Genomic DNA, 9,699 nt, shown 5'->3' with positions numbered 1-9,699 from the left:
TAATTAGGTGCTATGTGTTTCATTCTTCTAGATTTTAAATGGTCTATTAATTTTGATTCAATACTAGATATTAATGTAATTAAGTAGGCTAATCTTTGTGGGTTTTCTTTTGTTTTATTTAGACTTATATATTCTGAATAATTACTAATTAAAGATTCTTTAATTTTTCTAAAAGCTTTCCTATTTTTAAATGGTCTTCGCATAATTAATTTAATAATTTATAGGTAAATTCTAATAACTCTAACATAGGTTCTAACGTATATCTCACTCTACACAAAATGTCCAAAAGCTTTGATTTCATTCAATGTATGACTGGTTAACTGTGCCTTTAACTGTCTAGTGGACCTTGTTGAGAAGAAAAGAGGGCACTTTACACAAAATGTCCAAAAGCTTTGATTTCATTCAATGTATTATGGATTGCAATCTCATGAATGCAGGTTATTTAGGATCTCTTTTCACTTGGTGTAATGGTTGTGCCCCTGATATTAGAGTTTGAGAATGATTGGATAGATCGCTTATTAATCATAAGTGGTCTAATTTATTTGACTCTACTGATATTAATCATCTAATTAGCATAGGTTCTGATCATTCACCATTACCCATAACAGCTTCCAACAACACTTGGGACCATATCAGGTATTTTAGATTCTTAGACTGGACTGAAGAACCAGATTTCTTGAATGTTGTTGAAAGTGCATGGAATATTGAGGTGATTGGCACCCCCCTTTGAAAATTTCACCTGAAACTCTAGAATACTTCAAAAACCTTGTCTGCCTGGTTGGGAAACTCGGTTGAGAATGTCTTTAGTGTTGTTAAAAATTTGGTAGAAAGAGTGGCTGATCTTGAAGATAAGCCAATCATTCATAATTTCGAGCTCAATAGACCAGCCCTAAATTATGCTAATGTAGAGCTTGTATTGGCCTACAAGAAGGATGAATGCTTTTGGTGGAAAAATCTGGTATAAATGGGTTTGTAGAAGGAGAAACTAATTCTAAATTTTTTCATTCTGTGGTTTATGGTAAAAAAAGAAAAGAAGACTTAATTTGTCCACTATCAAAGATGATCAGAGCAATTGGATAGTTAGGGATGATAACTGTTATTATTAGACATAATAAGCAACACCACAAAGCAAAAGAAAATAAGAAGAAGAAACACAGATTTACGTGAAAATCCTTGACGAAAAAATCCACGGGTAAAAGAGGAGAATTCACTATAATGGAGAGGAGTACAAAAATGAGACTAAAGTCTCAATGACATACTTTTATATTACCGGTGTTGACACCTAATTTTTGTCTTCCACGACTAAGTTTAACTCTGAGTTTCTTTAATTGTAAATAAAATTACAACAATTATTTTATCTGAATAAAAGCTTTTCAAAATATTTATTTGGGTGAATTTGTCATTTTAACTAGCGATTATATATTATCGTATTCAATTATACGAAATTTGATAATTTTGTCACGTAAATATTTATTTTACAAAATATCAAATTTTAATCAAGGCTTATCTTGAAAATAAATTCAAATGATTAAAATATTAATTTAAATCTAATTTGTTCATATGAAAAATTTATTGGAAAAAATATTTGTTAAATTTTTATTTAATCGAGAAGCTCAGGATTAAATAAGGTATTAATTCGTATCGAATTTTGATTTAATTTAGTCAATTTATTAAATTTTGACCAAAATTGAAATCAAATCGGTTACATTGGCAATACAATGGACCAGTTTAATTTCAATTCAATCAAAATATTAATTAAATTTGACTAAGTTCTAAATTTTAATTGAGGGTTATGTTTTAAATAACCCCCAATATTTAAAACACATAATCGACCAACCCATTTTGAATTTTTCTTTTTTCTTTCAGCAGCCCAAAGTCTTCTTAATATCAGCCCAATAATACACCCTTGCCGAGCTACCCAGCCCAAAATAGCTTCAGCAGCCAACAACATTATTCAGATGGCCCAATGATCCCACCTGCCCTAGCCCATTCTTTACCAAGATCCGGCCCGTTCTTCCTTTTCTTCCCAATGACAACAATACCAGCGTACAACTACGCCCAAAAGCTCGTACAACCAATAAGAAACAACGCCTCAATGTCGTCAACTCCGATCCAACACCGACCCGGCGACCCAACGCCGGTATCAACAGCAGCAACGCGATAACAACATCTAGGGATGGCAATGGGACGGTGCGGGTGTGATGCGGGTTTTAAGTTATGTGGTGCGGTGCGGGTGTGGTGCGGTTAAAGTAATATTTTTTTTAAATGGTGCGGTGCAGTGTGGGTTGCGGGTATATGTAAGTTTAAATTAACAAAAAAGCTAAAAATTAGTATTGTTGTCGTGAATATATCTAAAATTATATGTGTTCTTTGCTGATACTTAAAACTACATACATAACATATAAATAAATAATTTTATAGTAACATTTTTAGTATCTCTATCTATTTGAATAAAAATATAATATTTGATTATTATTTGTACACGTTATATTTTTTGATAATTTTTTAGTGAAAAATGATATAATAGAAATTAATTATTATTTTTTAATCGTAGATTTGAAAATATTATGATTTTCAATGGAGTTATAAAATTTTCAAAAAAAAAAGAAAAAATAAAAACATGGGGTGGTGCGTTGCGGTTATTCGTGGGTATGAATGTGGGAAGGATCTATGCGGGTTTAAATGTGATGTGGTGCGGTGCGATTTTAAAACTACTAAACCCGCACCGCACCATTGCCATCCCTAACAACATCAGCACAACAGTTTCGAACCGAACCAGACTCGTTTCAGCAAAACCCAGCTCTGACCCGAACCAGCATGCAGCGTCCATCAACCCGAGATTCTTCTAGAAGTAGTATAGGTGTCCACCAACGTACAAATTTCGTCTTACTCGAACAAACTTGTATGAATTCGTACATAGGTGTGCGATTTTTATTGGTTCTTGAACATAATTCTCTTTCCCCCAATTTTACTGATCCATCCGTTTCCAAATTCCTTCGAAAATTCCAATAATTAGGAGGAAATTCTGTTATCACGCAAGAATTTCAAAATATGTCTATTGAAAAATCCAAAATTACCCCCGTTTGCTTCTTTGTCCCACATTGATCGAACACTAAATTGGAAGCCAATACTTTCCCTATAAAAGGGACACGACAGAGAAGAATGGGGAAAGTTTTGGAGGTGGAAAAAATCTACTTTCAAGCAACAAGTCATTTTTAAGTAAAAAATTTGTTCCCGAAAGCAGTCGACTATTTTGATGTTTTTAGAGTCGCTGCTAATGGTCGGAGTCAATGTGAAGCTCTTCCGGAGGTGGTCGAGATTTCTGTGAAAATTCGAGTCCCATTTTGCTAACATTCTGTTTCATTTAGTTTCGATTAGTTCTGCTTTGCTATTCTGTAGGTATGTTTCGATATTTGTTAAAAATGAAAGTTTTTAAGGGATTGATAGGTCTGGAATGTTAGTTAGATTCCTGATTGTGTTTTCTCTTACTGTTTTGATGCGCTGTTAATGATTTAGTTTCTCGCTTTGTTTAAGCTTCGAATGTTATTCCAAGTAGTTACTCCCGGATGAATATTCTGCATTTAATCATAATATGTTGCGCCTGTCGTCCCTTCCCTTTTGTTTGAATATGTGTTGACGTCTCAGTTTGTTGCTTTGTTGAAAAAAGATAGCATAGGCGCAGATATGTAACTGCCCTCAAGCTGTTCGGTTTTTCTCTTGCAAAATTTTCAGCTTCTCTTGTTTTGGGAACTCGCATATGGTAAGTACGTGTATAGCGTGCTTAAATTTGTAGTGCAAACTGGTTACTGCAAGTTGAAAGATGATTTTTTATGTGTCATGTAGGATGTATTGAAGTCTTTGTTTAATATAACACCTTTTTTTTGTTTACAAATCAAAATCTTATTCGTATCTAGTGACTTACTTCTCTAATCTATTCGTTAGAACTGTTATCTATTAGCCTGAAATCCTTTTGCTATGATACTTCTTTGCTGATGTTTGAATATGCCGCCAGGACTTCGCTTATAAATACCCTTTTTTCTCAGCTTTATATTTTAAAAGAGGTTGGACTTAAAAATTTTAGTTGCGCCTAGCTTGTGGATTCATATTCAGTTGATTAGTTAAAAGATGACATGTTGATGCATCTAAATTGAATTTTTCTTGGTTGTTACCGTTTGAGGTATGAAAGTAATTATTCTCAAAATTTCTCAGTAACCTATGTCTATATCTATGCTTGCTGCGTGAATGTCCTTACAAGTTTAGACATTGAGTCAAATTGTTTGATGCTTTCAAGGTGTAATTATCACTTATCCCCATGCGCATAACAAATGGAAGGAAAATATTTCCTTTAGAACGTTATGTTTTCTTTGAGAAGAGATCACCTTATTAGCTATGTGTCATGTGAAATTTACTTATTGGCTTTATAATTCTTGCTTCTCCCGAATATTAACCACTGCATGTAAATTAGATAAATTCATGTTCTTGTATTTTTCTTTTTTTAGTTTTTTTTTTTGTAAGGAATTAGGACTCGAATTCTGTGTGAGAATAGTAATCCCTCTAATATTGAATTTTGCCTTTGGTATTGCACTTGTGTTTGGGTTTATCGTTCCTTTTCTAGCCTATTCCTCATATTTTTCTTGGTTGATAAACACCCTTATGATTGCTTTGCAAAATCTCTTCATAACATGTTTGTTGGGTCCTTTCGTAGCATTAAAACGGTAAACTTTTTGCTTTATTTGCTTGGAGCCATAAGGACACACCCTGTTTGGCGTTATTCCTGCTTATAATTGAAATGTCTTTGATTAATTATGAATGTCTTCCTCCAAATTTTGTAGATTTCTGTTCCTTCCACACTTTACCTGTGTGCAAGTATATTTAAATGTAGTAGGAATCCAATAGCTTGTTAATCACTAAAATTTTGCATATATATTAATTCCTTTGCTTTTCTTTTGCATGTGGATACGTTCGAGTCCTACATGAACTCCTTTTCCTTTGCATGTTTATTGTGGGCCTGGCCTAAGTCTTTCATTTTCTCCCCTTCCCCTTTTATATGTTTTGTTATTAATTTGTTTAGACTTAGTTAAAATCCCTGCTAAGTCATCCAAATCTATTTTACACAAGTTTTTTCCTAAAACCAATCACTTTTCAACAACAAATCTTTTTTGAAGTTAGTCAAAAGATATTTTTAAACAGTTCGGATAACCACAAGTTAGCGGACGTTTTAGGTACCTTAAATATCTTTTTAAAATGTTAATAGGAACCGCTTACCTAGAATCTCTAAACTTAAATGATTTTTCTGTTTGAATCATTTAAAGGTTTTCTTAATCTTTTTCAAACAAATTAAGTGGTGACTCTTAAGTCAAAATTTTTGCAAAACAGTCGGCACACCTTTTCCTAAATCTTTTACTCACTCATGCCTAGTTATGATCCCTAAAGTTTATTCCCCTCAATATTTTTACTGATCTTAGACCCATCAGCCTTAGTAATTTTTCTAATTATCTCTAAATTGCTAAATCATTGACTATCCCCCATTATGCATAAGTTTATTTTTTCTTATCAAACGGGTTTCATTAAGGGTTGTTCTATCTTTGACAACATCCTGTTAACCCAAGACTACAACAACAACAACAACAAACCCAGTGTATTCCCACCTAGTGGGGTCTGGGGGGTAAGATGTACGCAGTCCATACCTCTACCTCTGATGAAGTAGAAAGGCTGTTTCCGATAGACCCCCGGTTCAAGACACGAGATACCACACAAACACATAGTAAAGCACAGAAGCAGATTACATAACATAAATACGGCACCCATAAGTAATATAAAACAGAGGAAAGCAAAGGAAAGCACACAGATTCGTAATAAAACATGGAACACGGAAGACGGAATCATAACAGGAATAAAACCCCCACCAAGTAATTTCCTACACTAGCGACCCAAACTGGCCCTAATCCTCTGCCGAAATTCGCGCCCTCCAGACCTTCCTATCTAGGGTCATGTCCTCGGTGAGCTGTAACTGTTCCATGTCCCGCCTAATCACCTCGCCCAAGACTAGTGCATAATATTAATCAGTCTCCTAATATAGGCAATGTGGTTATGAAATTTGATATGACCAAAGCCTTCGATAGAGTAGATTGAAATTTTTTATGTCTTCTGTTGAACAAGATGAGTTTCTCTGACCTCTAGATTGATAGAATATGAAGACTTATCTCTAATAATTTGTATTCTATTTATCTTAATGGAGGTAGACATGTTTTTTTTTTTTAAATCCACTAGGATTTAAAACAAGGCGACCCTTTATCCCCCTTTTTTTTTATTATTTGTGCTAAACTTTTATCTAGATCATTGACTAATCTCCCTAGTGAAGGTTTTGTTCCTTACTCTGCTGATGAAAAGGGAACTTTGATAACTCATTTGTGTTATATTGATGATACTATTTTCTTCTCATCTGGGGATCTTCCATCTATTAATATGATGAACAAGCTTAATACTTATGAAAAAGTCTCTGGTCAATTAGTTAATAAAAGCAAATCTGACTTTATTTTATCTGCTATTTTTTCTATTAATTATATCTCTGATGTGGAGAATGTTATTGACTTCTTCCAACTGCATTTCCCTTTCCAATATTTGGGTTGCCCCATATATAAAGGAAAGACGAAAATTGTCTAATTCAACAACATGGTTGCAAAAGTTTCAACAAGCTATGAGGATGGCAAGGTATCTTTCATCTTATGGGGGCAAAGTCACCCTTATTAAATCTATTTTATATTCCCTTCCCTTTCATTTGCTCTCTGTTTTATACCCTCCAAAAGGTGTTCTACATCAAATTGAAATGATCATTGCTAACTTTTTTTTGGGGCCTTGAGCATAATAAGAACAAACATCATTGGAAGGTTTGGAATGATCTATGTTGTCCTACTGTTGAATGTGGTATTGCCTTGAGATCTCTAAAAGATTTCTGTAACATTTTCTCTGCTAAGATTTGGTGGAACTTTAGGACTAAACAAAGTTTGCTCAAAGACTTTCTACAGGCTAAATACGCTAAATACTGCAAGAGAAAACACTCTGTTATGAGGAAATGGTCTTATGGATAATCTCAAAATTGGAAGAGACTGATGAATGTCAAATTACAAGTTGAACAATTTATTTTGTGGAAAACCGGCAAAGGTAATGTTTCATTTTGGTAGGACAACTAGACAACTAAGGGTGCTTTAGCTAATCTCATTAATTTTAATAATGCTCCCAGAAATGCCAAAATTTATGATTTCTTTAATGATACAGGGTGGAATATCCCTAAAATCAGAGAACTTCCCAACTATCTCAGTAATGATATTAAAGATATTCAGATTCATCTCAATAAGGATGATTGACCAATTTGTACTGTGGGTACTACAAGAGTTTGTTCTTGTAAAAGTGCATGACATGTGATGAAAACCCACAAGCCTCATTCCTTCACATGTTCTATCATTTGGCACAAGAAAATTCCCTTCAAAATTTCCCTTTTATGCTTAGAATGCTGGATAATAAGCTCCCCATTTGATGGTGCTTTTGAAAAAATTAAAATTCCTAGCCCTTCTATGTGCGCTTGTTGCAATAACCATGTAGAGGAAACTACCATGCATCTTTTTGGTGAAAGTCATATTGCTAAGCAAGTGTGGTCTTACTTTTGTATGACTTATGTCATCCCCTTTAAATTTGATAATATTAGACAAATTATTATGTCTTGGTGGCTAGCCAAATCAAAAAATAAGGTTCACAAATCCTTTAGACAATGCATTCTTATTATTATTTGCTGGCACATTTGGAAGAATAGATGTAATGCTAGATTTGATAGTATTAGAATGTCTTTTAAATTTATCATTAAGCAGGTGATAGTATTAGAATGTCTTCTAATTTCATCATTAAGCAGGTGATCAAGACAATGAATATGCTCATTAGCTGCTTGTTCCCTGTTTTTACTACTACTCTCGAATTGTTGGAACTTAGTAATATTGTTGAAGGAGCGCAACAGGTAATCAACAGTGAGATGATTTTATGGTGAAAACCAAATAGGGGATGGCACAAATTCAACACCGATGGATGTAGCAAGGACAATTCAGGTAGTGCAGGTGGAGGGGGAATCATCAAACACAGTGATGGAAGCTTCATGATAGCTTTTGCTGAAAATTATGGTGTGTGTAGCAATAATATAGCTGAAGCTAAAGCTATTCTTCAAGTCCTGAAGATCTGTAATACAAAAGGTCTTATTGATGTGATTGTAGAAGCTGACTCACAATTGATTATCAACACGATTAATTAGAAAATGAGGATTCCTTGGAAGATTTGTTATGTTATTGATCAGATCATCCATCTTTCACGGGGTAAAAACTATCTTTTTGTTCATATCTACAGAGAGGGCAATAGGGTAGCTGATCATCTGGTGAATCTGGAAAAATCTACAAATGAGAGTGTTATAATAGAGACTCCCGCATTGCTTCCTACTAAGATTAGAACCTTGGTGGATCTGGATCAACAAGGAATCCCTAACTTCAGATTCAAACAAAAAATAACCATTTTGTGATTAATGATGTTAGCTCTAGATAGTTGTACAGCGACAAAGGTGAATGTTATTAGTTGATGATGTCCAGGCTCTTTAAGTTGATAATTTTGTCTCATTTGATCAAAGAGATGGTATATAACATCTTTCATCCTGTTTTGGAGGCTATGGTCTATGTCCTCCTCCATGTACTTATCTTTTTTTAATATATGGGTTGGGGTCAATGCCTAAACCCCTCGATCCACCTAGGAAAGGTGGACTTCTGCTAAAAAAAAAAAAAGAGCAGAAGAAAGGGATGCCATTGTATAATACATTGAATATGTTGTTATAATTGATATTCATGTTCAAATACAACTCCAATTTTCAATTACCACTTTTCAACTTCTTTTTCTTTTCAAATTGAACATTTTTTATGTCCAAAACTTCCACTAAAATAGTATGTGCCCTTCTGGTATCTAACCACCGAGGTAGAATTAGAATTTCGATTTTGAATTTGCCTGAACCTAATAGTATTGATCCAACCCTATCTTTTTCTTAAAATAATCATTGACTATGTAAAAGTTACTGATCTAGAAAATTAGAAGGACTAGAATCCCGAGCCCACAAACTTCAAATCGAAACTCTACCTCGGAGTCTACCTCATCCCCACAGGAAAAGCCCATTGACACTGGCAACAATTTTTAACAATTTAAATAAATTCGTAACATTGCGAATTAAAAGTACGATATTTTTTTGTTATAAGATTCTCATTTACAGTTTGTAGTGACTATCTATCTATAACATCTCAATACCTACACATAATGGTTTTTTTAATCACGATAATAAACTAAATTGCAAAGCATGAAGTAAGATTATCACAAATCTGCTTAATACATTTTGTTTCAAACTTCCTTAAATTATTTAAGATAGAGAATTTGTTAACTCACTAGAAAAATAATTTCTCTCATGATGTTAATGACAACAACAACATGGTGTTATTTCACAAGTGGGATTTGAAAAGGATAAAGTGTATGTAGAACTTACTGTTACCTGATTGAGGTAGAGAGGTTGTTTTCAATAGATCATCAACTTAAATGGTACTCCTCCGTGTGGATTTACTTGTTATTATTTTTCTAATTTGATTTTCATTTTTATTTGTTATTTTTGATAAATCAGTAAATTTAAACTAC

At 33.6% G+C, this 9,699-nt stretch overlaps 1 long non-coding RNA gene across 1 annotated transcript; it reads left to right on the top strand.

The window, feature by feature from the left end:
* Positions 1 to 1,953: 1,953 nt before the first annotated feature.
* On the top strand, positions 1,954 to 8,339 carry LOC107845433. The gene is made up of 2 exons (XR_001666848.2): positions 1,954 to 7,161; positions 7,904 to 8,339. It is a non-coding gene; the product is annotated as an uncharacterized LOC107845433 (long non-coding RNA).
* Positions 8,340 to 9,699: the final 1,360 nt, after the last annotated feature.

Source organism: Capsicum annuum, chromosome 10, assembly GCF_002878395.1.
Source record: "Capsicum annuum cultivar UCD-10X-F1 chromosome 10, UCD10Xv1.1, whole genome shotgun sequence".
Lineage (NCBI taxonomy): Eukaryota > Viridiplantae > Streptophyta > Magnoliopsida > Solanales > Solanaceae > Capsicum > Capsicum annuum.
This window is presented reverse-complemented; position numbering and strand designations above follow the sequence as displayed.